Consider the following 13,606-nt stretch of genomic DNA (forward strand, 5'->3'; position numbering starts at 1 on the left):
GCTTCCTGAAAACGCCGAGCACCATATTATTCTCCGTGCTCTGTTTCTACTGGTTAGCCTCGCTAGATTTGAGCGATACTTACCCGCACATACCAATACAGCCAGTGAGTCAGCGACTCCTTCGACTCGCCCAGTTTGACCAAGTAGTCGAGCACGGGGTGCTCCCCCTCCGGTTTTGCATGGCTCCATACGTATTCACCAGAGTGTGGAAACAGGTGGTGCTACTGCTGCGCCAGTACACATCACATCGGTACACATCAACGTGTACCTAGATAGATATCTGTTTGGTACACAACCAAACAAGAGGTAGTTAGTCAGACAGTAAGGCTAACACCAGATTTTCTAGACCAGTTGTGCTTTCTAGTAAATCGAGCAAGTCCCACCCTCAGCCAACACAACAGTTGGTGTTCCTGGCCAGGGAGTTCGACACGGAGGTGGGCTTGGTACGGTCTCTGCAGGCCCATTGCCTAAACGACCTAGCCTAACGCCTAGTCAGCATTCCCTCTGTGTCCCTCTGAGAACTAATGCGGATCACCAGAATGATGTCAGCAGTTCGCAGGGTAGTTCCCCCAGGCCGCGTTAAGCAGCCGCCCGTTACAGTCCACTTTTGTTGCAACACTTGGCTTTCTTACAGGAACTGGAGAGGCGAGTTACACTCTCGGACCAAGTGAGGGATGCCTTGACCTGGTGGTCGGCAATTGCCAACCTCAGGCAGGGGGACCCCTTGGACCAACTCGCCACGGCTATGAATCTGGAAACGGATGCCTCCCTCACATGTTGGAGAGTGCACTTATTGGACGAACAAGCCCAATGGAAAATATGGCCCCTGCGTTAGATTCAGGACTGCCATATCAACTGGTCCGAACTGAAAGAAGTGCGCTTAGTTTGAGACCACAGAGTCTTGCTTCTCACGGACAACACAGTGGTTGTCTCCTATAGCTACAAAGAGGGGGGACCAGATTCCCATCGTTGTCAGTCCTAGCAGAGCGAATTCTCATTTGGTACATGGAATACAATGTGGAGATAGCCGCACACCACCTTCCAGAGGCAAGAAACAGTCAAGCGGACGCCCTCTCGTGGGGGCTCCGTCTCCAGAACGCGGAGTGGCGGATACCCCAATGGGTAACCTCCAGACTGTTTTGGTGGTGGGACAGTTCAAAGTTAGACCTATTCACCACACCCCGGAATGACAAGCTCTCGACATACACGACACTCCTGCCGACTCCAGGAGCCTGGGCCAGGGACACTTATTCAAGCCCCATGGACCCACATGGATGGTCGAATATGGATGTGTATGCCTTTCCTCTCTTCCCACTATTCACCGGTTACTGGAGAAACTTTGACAGGAGCGCATCTGTACTTTGACGGGGGCGCCCAACGGGCCAAGCAAGGTCTGGTTTCCACTACCATTGTAAACACCAGGGGTGCTTCCGAACTTCTGGATCTGCTGTCACAACCGGACGGCGCACTGTCTTTGAGCCCAGCAGTGTACCACTTACACGCATCGAGGCTCTCAGTTGACTCACTCAGTTGGATTTTTTCTGAGTGGGCTGCCAACGTCCTGACCAGGGCGAACAGGAATCCCACCAACACAAACTACGCCTCGAAATGATGTGCGTACACTGATTGGTGTAGTGGAAGGGATATCCATGCCATCCCTTTGTTGGCCAGACAACCGACTTTTCGTCCATCCTTTGAACGAAATGGACTTGTCCAGCCAGCCTTGTCACCCACCATTGGGATTCTCTGGGGACGAGGCTAGCCGGTTGTCCTACCAATCAGAGACTTTTTACTGTTTAATCAGATGCCTAGACCCTGAACGAGGGAAGCAACCAATTGGAACTTATCGGTTGTGTTGGTCGCTCTAAGCAGACTGCCCTTTGAGCCTCTCCGATCAGCAACACTCAAACTTTTCACGTGAAAAACAGTCTTCCTACTCACCCTCGCTTCAGGTAGGCGTCGGGCTGAACTTTTTGTACGGGTGTGTCGCCTTTATGGACAATCAAGTCGTGAAAAAGACACGAATCGGGTTTCTCGCCATGAAGCAAATCTCAGGACGCGGTTCACAACCGATCGTTATTCCTGTAATAACTGACAAGGAGGCAGCACCTGAATAGTGAGATGCAACTGCTCTACAGACTGTCGCAGTCTCAGACGTACCTGCAGAAAGCACAACCTTGAATGTTCTGTAGTTTGTGGTCAATGTCGAGGATCTGGATGCACAAATGTAGTTCAATGATGATGATTAGCAATTACATTAATCAAACAATAAACTTTTGGACAGAATTATAACTATTTAATACAGTTTGTTAAATCAAAAATATAGTTTATAGAGTTGAAAATTTACGTTTAAATGGTATGTTATGTATATAGTATAGTAGATTTGTAGATCCAATCAAGATGTTTCATTCCTCTAGTTTTTCTTTTAGATGTGACAACCATGTTGGATTTATGCAGATGAAGCGTCCGTCTACCCAGGAAACCATTAATTTACATCTTTTCTGTACTGTACGATTCTCTTTAAAATTGTATTCTAGCATCTTAAACTTATTACTTATGCCACATAGAAGAGAACCCGGAAGTTACATTAAATAATTATATTATCGCGGCCATATTGGATTTATGCTAATTTTCATCTACCCAATCAACACATTTGGCACTCTCATACCTTCTCCGACTCAAAACAGTGCCATAGCATCGTGAATTATTAAAATACCTTATCTAGAATTAAAGATATTTCCAAATAGTTATATTTCCATGTTGTAAATATGTGCAAAACGGCCATTTTGAATATATGCAAATTAGGTATATTTCGGAAGCCTAGATTTTCCTAGACTTTTAGTATATCCATCTAGATACCTTTCCAAAAAGCACTGTGAAGAAATTATTTCTGTTACAATTTGCGACGGGTTGGCCCCCCTTTTTAGCTAGAATGACTGGACTATATGTGCCTCAATGTGATACAATTTGAGGTTCACTGCGAGAAACTCATTGACTGTCACATTGTGAAACAAAAAGAATGAGAGACATTGTGAGAGTAACTTTGTGTACTGGGAGCTTGGTTACTGTGAGTGTCACGATGGGGGAATTGTGTGGTCTGCAGGTAGAGCCACAATGTGAATGATAGTGATATACACTATGAAGACCAGATGCAGACATTTATTGTGGTTAATAGTTCAGAGTGGATACCCCTGTGACGTTCACTTAGGGACACAATAAACGTCATAATGTGAGCAAGAGTTACAGACAATCCTAAGTGTTACCGAGATGACCACTGTTATAAGCATGTTAAGAACCACAGTGTCAGCCACAATGGGTACTGTGAACACAGTGTATTGGCTTTCATCGACAAGAAATGATTCTCACTGAGAGCCATATCTATTACCTCTCATTCACCTATTGTGGTTACAGAGAGGCATACATCGAGGTTCATAGTGTGAATCATAGTAAGACACTGTTACATGGTGAAGGTCACCGTGATGAGGGTCTGAATATTGTGGAGGTCATAGCGCCTGAACAGTATACGAAGATGTAATTTCAGTCGTACTGTGTGTGTTTTGCAAACATGTTCATCATAATATAGTATTTTTAGGAACTGATTTATATTTGTCCTATTTGAAGTAAGTAGACATCTGTTTCAGTTATATTTTTTATTATGTTATGCTCAAATACATTTGCCCTACGTTTGGTGATATGCAGCTAATAACTGGCAATAAAATAACATTCAATTCAATGCAGTTAATAAAATGGAAAAAATACCCTGCTATTTTGTTTATAAATTAGAAAACATTACACTATACGAAATTATTCCTCAGTGTTTTTTGAGAAACAATATTTGCCAAATGGAATAAAGGGTATTTTCATATTTTACTAATTATTATAAATGGTTAGTGACACGGCAAAACGGCTATGTCACGAAAATACACATCTCATGAATATGTAGATATAAACAGGCTATATTATTACATTTCAGTCAGTACACCCAGTGTGGTTATCATACTACAGAAAACACAACTGAATTTGTGAAGATATTGTGAAGTAAGTAGACATCTGTTTCAGTTATATTTTTTATTATGTTATGCTCAAATACATTTGCCCTACGTTTGGTGATATGCAGCTAATAACTGGCAATAAAATAACATTCAACCAGTTATAGAATAAGGAAGAGCACACGCGCTACCGAAACAATATGCGCTATGAAGTGGATATACAATTACACGCCGCTGGACTGCCGATATCCAGTTGTGTTCCATCAGACTCGGCAAGTGTAAACGAACTGTTAAACGTATATACACAGTTTGCTTTATAAATGTGATACTTCTTTTTGGCTAGTTTCTATGGTACTAACAATTTGCTGAACCTTCGAAATCGGACGGTTTCCGTTCTGTTTAGTAAATTTCTTGTTCTCAACAATGATCATTTAATACGAATGCGCTCTTTCATTATTCCCGGTTTCCTAGTTCTTAAGAAAACCAGTTTAATTTGAAAAACAAAATATACGTAGGAATTATGAGAAGGCAGGAGAGATTGTTTTGGCATGGGCAGAGAGAATAGTACAACTTTGCCTTCAAATGCGAGTTGACAAATTGTTTGACCTTTTAAATCTGTTTAAATTAAAAATGATATCATTACCCGCAGTATTAGAATTTCGAAAGTTCAACTTTTTGCGAATTTTCTAAAAAAAAAACAGCGTGGTTGCTGAGTCTGTAGGTTATGTAACTTTTGCGTGGATGGACAATGGACGGATGATCAGTTCAGGAACCACGAACAGAATGTACACGGCGCACCTGAAAAATCTTTGTGTGATCACTGACCAGTCGTTGCATTCACTCACATATCATCTGCTTATCTCTGCTGGTGGAGTAGCACCTAAAAAATACATAAAACTAGCCTTATGGGCCACTTTAAGGTGCAAGTTTCACTATTGAGCACGTTCATTTTGAAAGAACACATTCCTTCTAAAAATGCTTGATTAAAGAAACTTCTTATCGACAGTCAAATTTGTTCTGAGAGAACAGTTAATTTTGCAGACTGTGTTGACATTCATCACATAATCGAAGTGAAATAAATCACTCTACATAAGATACAGGATTATGGTAGAATACGAGAGTACTGAACAATAAAGCAGTCATTAACAAATCTGGAACACACAGGAACTGCAGATGCTATTCGACCTTTTAAAAGGTTCACAATGAGTCCGCCGATCCCTCATCACCTATTTTAAAACTGAATCCAGAAACCTTAATAATCGATCTGTGTGGTTACTCTTCATGATATATCACTGTCACCAGATGCGTAGTTCCAGTCTGTACCTAATTAGTAGTTAGTAGATACAGTTAAATAACGCACGAAATAATCTTACCAGCGATAACAAACGGTCGACGTTAGGATGTCATAACTTGAAGAATAGGCTCGATCAAATGACGTTTCATGTATGTGATAAAACATTCAGTTTATTTCTATATTTCATGAACATTTTTCCACTAAAATAATATTTGGTAATGTGGTGTTCGATCATTCGCTACGAACACGATAAATAATGTTCACGTAAGAGTGTACTACATGTGTGTCCGAAATTCGAATGCGTTGTGTCATTCCCCGTCTAGTTTATAGTCATACAAGAATACAACCGCGCACACATTTTCCAACTCGTGGGTACACTGCTATTGATAACTTACGTTATTACTTACACGTTACCTTTTTCTTTATTTACTCAATACGTTACAAAAAGAGGGAACAATAAAATATACATATAATGGCACAGTGTCCACTTTGTGTGCATATTTATTACGTATATTATTCTAATAAGTATTATACTACTAATATCTACTTACCTGTAGAAACCAGGGCGTCTAACTAGTAAACTACATTACATTTACATTATTCCATACATATTTCACCGATCCAGCACTTTTGCATATCTCTCTTGATTTTAGCATATTCTATTTCACTGTAGACATGGTAAAATCTCGAATATTGTTGTTCGCTTGTCTGGTTGCCATGGTTAGTTTGAGCGAAGTTCGGGCCATGATGTCACACGAGTTGCCATCTGACATTCAACTTTACAATGCACAACAAACAGAGGAGAATAACTGGAACAGTCACCTCCCTTTTGTGGAAAATAGCGACATGTGAGCGATACGAATACATAATATAAGTAATAAAATATACAACTAATGATATATTTTTTGTAATTTTCACAATTTGTTTTACATTATAGGAGTTATTTACATTGCAAACACCATCTATAAATTATCATGATTTGAAAGGAAAAGTAAGAAATATACCGAAAACTCAAAGTGGAAATTATGTATTATTATGTCGAATTGACATCCTACAATATTGATAAGCCAGGCGAACTACATAGGCAATAGATGTAGTATTTTTTTACAGTCACAAATATTGTTTGAAACCTGTAAACTATAAAAAAAATATATTCTTAGGGAGTCTTGCATATTAAAATGTAAAATCTAGTTATATAAAGGAAACAATATTATTCACTAAAATAGGCTTGAGGGTGATGTTGAGGTGACTTAAATCAGATTGTCATATATGGAAGCCATTTACGCAAGGGGGCTTAATAATATTGAATCGTCAGTGTAAAAAGATGTTTAAAAAACATCTAACATAACATTGATATACAGGATAATAATAATGATTCTTGAGAAACACAAAGGTAACAGCTTTCCACGAGAACTGATGACCGCCGATGACGAGTAGGAGTTGAACCATAATTTAAGTTGACCGCATATACCGTAAAACTGTGATATGTGATTTGTGTGGCTGACAGAATCAAAAGCGTTGCTGTAATCTACGTTTATGTAGTCATTTGAGTTGTAACGTAGTCAATGCAATTATTAAGATCAGTTGCAGTAAATATGTCTTATTAAAAAAAACACGTTGTGAATTACTTATTATGCCCTATTAAGTGATATGTAATATGATCACAGCATCTGTTTCAATGTTACAGTGAGGTTTACTATGATGGCTACTGTCAATGAGACAGCTTTCTTCACATTATTGCACAATGTGACCCTTTGTTTGAAGAAATCAGCGAGGTACACAATGAGTGGCACTGAGGGCATGTGTGGGTTTCATAACTGTGCCTTTTGTGAAACTATGATTGCGAAATGTTATAAAGCTTATTTTCATATTTTAGTAACTGATTAGATTTTGGTTATTATCACAAACAGTTAGTGACACGTCAAAACTAAAATACAAATATCTCATGGATATCTAAATGTAAACAGGCTATATTTCATTAAAGTCAATACACCCAGAGCAGTTAGCATGATGTTAGGGAAACCACTTCCCATATATTCACAATGTGTTAGTTCTATACTGTAATTTTGTTTATCACGTCACATGACCTGTCGGGCTGTCTTATAAAAATCATGGAGAATTTTTATGCAGAGCAATAGATTTGTCTTGATATAGAACCCATAACACATACTACAGAAACACAACTGAAATAGTCTGGCTACTTTGAAGTAAGTAATTCAGTTATAACATTGTTTCATTAATGATATGCTAATAACAAGTGATTAATACAATATTAAAGCCCATCGTTCTGATTGGTTGGCGCGGTTTACACCGTTCAGCTAGTTACGGAAATACAGAATACCATAATGCTTTGAAGTGGTTTGTGTTTGTTTGCTACACCCACTTTTTATGACTTTACCAGTTTACAAGTTTGTTTGATCACCTGTCTATGGTATTTTTAAAAGCATATACTAAGATGTTATAGTCACTGTGAAACTGAACACATCTCTCACATTGATATACATAGTGACCCACAAGATGTTTGCTATTGTGGCTATCACTGTGACACATATATCACAGTAGCTCTGTCGTCATCTCCGTAACCCTATGAATGTATCACAAGGTGGCTCCGAAATTACTGATAGACTGAACCAAAGTTTGTGCCACATAGCGTCTCTCATATTGACTTTTGAAATAGGTACATAATGTCATCGACATGTGTTTAATTGCGACGCACTAACATTGCCCCGGTGGTTGGTGTTTTACAGCGAGATTTGCTCACCAAATGAACTCATTCTTGTCGTAAATCGGGAGCAATTTTTTTAAACATATGTCTGGTCATTTGAAATGAAGGGAGTTTTCACCTACATGAGTGCCCACTGACAGCAATGACGGATGCCTTAGTGGGGTACATTATTGAGATCACAGCATCTGTCTCAATGATGCAGTAAGATTCACTATGATGGCTACTGTCAATGAGGCACCGTGTTCCTCACATTAATGCATAATGTGACTCTCTGTGCGAGTCATAACCGGGACAATCTATTCCAGATTATAAACTGAATAAAAAAGTATAATTTCACTTATACTGTTTATTTTTATGTAGATCGCAAGCTAGTAATTTTAGGTACTGTTTTATTTGTCTCCACATTGAATAATGCTGGTACAAAACCATTTGAAAATTATATTACCCATAATTCAATGCAATATTAGAATGGCAAATTCACAAAGCTATTTGGTCTATAATTTAGAAAACAGCTATGAAATATAAAATTGTTTTCTAGTAATTTTTGAGAAACAATGTTTGCCAAATGTAATACAGATTATTATTCTATATTTTAGTTACTAACTATCAAATATGATTTGTATATACTAATTAATAATGGGCAGTGACACGGCAAAAATTGCTGAACACGTATCTCATGAATATATAGATATAGACAGGCTTATATTGTTACATTTTAGTCAGTACGCCCAGTGAGGTTATCATACTACAGAAAACACAACGGAATTTGTCAAGCTATTTTGAAGTAAGTAGACATCTGTTTCAGTCATGATATTTGTTATTGTGCTGTTTATTATCTTTTCTCTACATTTCATGGTATCATAACTGACAAACACAGTTCATATTAAAGTCAGTCGTTTTGACTACTTTGTTAATCTTGGTTGGTTTGGTTTACAGAAGTACAGAAGAGGAAAAGTCAAACATGTTACCAACACAGTGTGTGATTTAAAGCAGTTTCATACACCACAAGGCTACCAGTAGCATGACTGTGTTGCATGTGACCCATCACTGGTAGACAAACTGTTTGAAAGTATATACATACAACACTTTGTAAAAAATTGTATTACAATAATAAACCAATTTTGACATGTTGAACTATTGGATCAACTTCACTGAACATTGTTTAGATGAACCATAGACCTCTCTTTCTAAGGTCTATGGATGAACATAGTGTGATAAACTAATGTGTCAAGGGAATGAACTTAAGTCCCTTAAGGTGATGATTGATATACACAGAAATTGGCATTATCATTCATCTGTTTGTGACATGATACTTTTGAAATTTACCCACAATGCACCTGATTCATGTAATGTTTGGCCTGAAACATCATATATCAGGCCTCGTAATAGTTTACAATATTCTAACCATAACAATCATAAATTCACCTGATTAAAAAAAAAACAATTACAGAAACATTGTATTTTATATTCTACTTTGCAGGATGTACTATTCGCAAATGGTCCCGACTCGTCTTTTGTTATTCGTGATTGATATGATAGATGTGTTCATAATAAATATGTCACCTCATCTTGACATGTCCAATTACGTACCTTTAAATAATTTGTATTATATTTTAACTTATTCTGTGTTTGTTTTCTCTTTAAGAACTGGTTCTAGTCATGGCAAAAACTGTGATACTGCTGTTGATGTGTCTTGTTGCCTTAAATATGGCTATTTGTGGTGAAGTCCGGGCCATGTCCCCATCTGAGTTCCTATCTGAAACTCAATTCAATATGGAACAAGAAGAGGAGAACAACGGTGACACTGGCACAGAAAAGAGGTGCTGTGGTGGGAAATAGCGAAATCAGTGGATAAAATAAATCAATATTAATAATCTGTAAAACAAATCTGTAATATGTTTGTTAATTTTTTAAACATGAATTTGATTGGGATCAATGTCAAAAGCCACAGCCCCTAGAATTTTGTAATATACACAAACTACTTCACATGATAATTGTTATCAATTGTGACTATTTGTTAATCAAAAAATTATAGTGAGACTATACTGAAGTCGCGAGTGGCGAGTACTAACGTATCATTGAATTTAGATCACCGTTTGTTCATTAGCCAGTCATTTAAAAAATCATAGAAATAGAAATGAGTAGATGACCCATTAATCACAGTTTCCAATTTGAGCTCTTGGTGACTCGACGGATGTTACTTAAACCTTGAATCCAAATTAATTGATTTCTCACTGTGACCATAAATATGTACCACATACTGACCCACAAAGTTACTCGTACTGACTCATGTTAAGGCACTAAGGTTGATCCTTATGTTTGTTTATTTATCTGAACACCATATTGACCACCATATTTTTCATTGTGGCCCCCGCACTTGAACCTCATTTTATCACTCATTGTGACCATAATTGTCTTCCGCTTTGCTTCACATATCGACTGCTCTCCCACAGTGACCTCAACATTCCCCTCTCAGAGGAACAGAACGTAGTCCCCATAGTTTTGTCCCACAGATGCTGTCAGTGTGAACCTACATTATTGTAACTCAAACTGTCAAACCTTCAATATGTAAAATACAGCAACCCTTATAATGTACTCCACAGTGCCATGCATTTAAATCCTTACCATGTCATTGATATTCACATCGGTTTTCATAGTTACCCCCACAGTTCCTCTCAACATCTTTTGTCCCACATTGTGTTGCATATAGTACCCTGCACAATATTATGGCTTGCACTTGCCCCTTTTTAATTCCCTCTCGGTAGTCTCCAATGTGACCCTCGCAGTTTATAATATTGGGGCTCACACTTATTTTTTTTGCTGGTCTTGTGATTTCAACGTCAAAAGGCATGGTGAAATCCTTGAGAGTATGGGTGAATTCATCTAGAGCACTGTTCGTGATCGGTAAAATAAAACAAGAATTGGTAATTCACTTTTACGCAATATTACAGTCTCTGTTAGTGATGTTATGATACATGCAATGTGTAATGTTACCAATGCAGATTTGATGCACTCGTTCTCCAAGGAGTAACTCACTCAGACCCAGCTGCATTGTAATAGTTGGATGGATAGTATTTTGAATATTGATGACATTTCTTGGATAGAATGTCAGTAAATTCAGCAAACGGTAGAATGTGTGCGTCGTCATTCTGTAAACAAATAATTCCATTTTGCAAACAATGGGTTAAAAATACGGTATCGGACAGGCCACCAGTTATCCAACATTTATGGTAACTGAAATAATTATGCAGTGAGACTGGAAAGCCTTTCACCGAGGTTATCCAATCCGGCTTCACCGATAAACAAGTAATTACGCAGTAGATGTAAGAAGTGTTGAAAAAGAATTGCAAACTCACTGAAATAGTAGAATAGTGAATTAGAGTATGCATGAGGATAAAATTACCAATTGCCATATTTCCTGTAGTGAATTCACCAACTTGAAAACATTTCACTATTTTTTCTCATCTGATGCTTACACATTAATAGTGGATTACTTATAAATGATTCGGATGGAATGTCATGTCTTGAACATCAATAACGCATTACCTGTCAATATTGGTGGCTTATCTAAATATTATTTATTTCATTAGGGTTATTTTACGTTACTTAATCAAAACATAAATCATTAATCATGTGGCGGACCTATAAAAAGCTAGAATCAATGTGTGCATAATAGGATTTACTATGGTTAGTAAATTTCGGACGACAACAATTACATACACTGTGAACACATATGGTGGAGGTCATTAAGATGGGTCACTGTTAAGATTCCCAATTTCGATATAGGTAAATTGCTGCTCATGCTGATTCAAACATTGTTTTTTCTCATTACATTTTTGGGAAACAATCGTTATTACGTTTCAAAACTCTTATTTTCCAAATTTTATTTACCAACTATTATATATGATTTATATGTGCTTATTACTAATGTGTAGTGGCACGGCCAAATTACTCTAAAATACACATATCTCATGAATATGTAGATATAAACAGACTATATTATTACATTAGGTCAGTACTCCCAGCATACTACAGAAAACACAACTGAATTTGTGATGCTATTTTGAAGTAAGTTGACATCTGTTTCCGTTATGATATTTTTTATTATGTAATGTTTCACGTTTCGTGATATCATAACTGACAAATACAATTCATATTAAATCCAGTCGTTCTGACTACTTTGTTAAGTTTGGTTAGTTTTGTTTACACCGTTCGGACAGTTACACAAGGTCTGTATAAAAATGCATTCACTATGGTCAGTTAAGGATAAGACCCAATATGACAGCAAGCTAGGATATGACAGCTGAGATAGGGAGAATTATTATTTGCATACTCACACTTACAAGGTTACACCTTGTGACCGTATTTTGAATAATACATTACTCCGGGGATATTAATGTCGCGATTATTTCAACTTTCCCAGTATAGAAAGATCGTTAACTGTACGTACACTCAAGACTCGTGACCTGCACGTGACGGAAATCACGTCATAGTGACTTTGGAACCATGTTTCAGGGATCGTCGGAAATAACTGCTTTAACTATGGTTGGTTTGTTGGTTGGTATTCTCATCTAAATTGCTGTTTGATATCCAACTTGACAAGAAAAAATAAGCAGAGAAGGTAAACGGCGGAAGTTACATTGAAAAGTGAAATGCGTGTACTACTTCCTCTAACAATTCGAATAAATATGATCTGTATAAAAAACAACGAGTTTCTATAGTTCTTTAATCTTGATTCAAGTTTCACTCACAATGACAACAACACACGTAATAATGTACATCAGTATGTTTTAATATTATGAATCTTTGTCAGCAATTAAAAAACTGCAACAATATTGGCTTATTTGAAAAAAGTGGCTAATTGGCCGCTAGAGAAACTTATAGTGAAAGAATCACATCGTTCAGTCGCAAATTTGGATAAAATCGATACAGATATGTTTGCCTGGGCAGGAATATGTTGTTGTATCAAAGTTCTAATTAATCACTTGATTTATTGACACTGACAATGTATTCATAATTATGAAATCCTTACATCTTGGGAAGAGGATATTATCATACTACAGTTGAATGGTCACAGAATCTGTCACAATAACACATAGTAAGGATTACTATGAAGAACACATTGAGGATCACATTGTGAGGCATCGTGAGAGTCACTAAAAATGTAATTTGAGGGACATATGAGGATTAAGATTAAGGTCAACATCTAGTGCCCTATGACGAATACAGAAAGCCATACATTGAGGATCACAGTCATTATCAAGATCAACGCGAGTGTCACAGGGTGAGACACAGTGATATAGTAACAATTGAAATGACTAATGTCAGGAAAACATAGCAGGTCACATTTTACCACAATAATTGTAGGTACTGTTTTATTTGTCTTCACATTAAATAATGCTGGTACAAAACAACTGGAGACTAGAATATTCTATTACCTACAATTCAATGCTATATTGAAATGGAAAATTCAAAAAGCTATTTCGTCTAAGAATTAGAAAACAGTTATGCAATACAGTAATTTTTGAGAAACACTGTTTGCTAAATGTGATATACATTATTATTCTATATTTTAGTTACTGACTATCAAATATGATT

General features: G+C 37.2%; 1 long non-coding RNA gene across 1 annotated transcript; it reads left to right on the forward strand.

The window, feature by feature from the left end:
- Positions 1-8,645: 8,645 nt before the first annotated feature.
- On the forward strand, positions 8,646-9,895 carry LOC146745482 (uncharacterized). Its single transcript, XR_014929486.1, has 2 exons — positions 8,646-8,792; positions 9,654-9,895. It is a non-coding gene; the product is annotated as an uncharacterized LOC146745482 (long non-coding RNA).
- The last annotated feature ends 3,711 nt before the right edge of the window (positions 9,896-13,606 follow it).

Source organism: Saccoglossus kowalevskii, chromosome 5 (assembly GCF_978046115.1).
Source record: "Saccoglossus kowalevskii chromosome 5, keSacKowa6.1, whole genome shotgun sequence".
Classification (NCBI taxonomy): domain Eukaryota; kingdom Metazoa; phylum Hemichordata; class Enteropneusta; family Harrimaniidae; genus Saccoglossus; species Saccoglossus kowalevskii.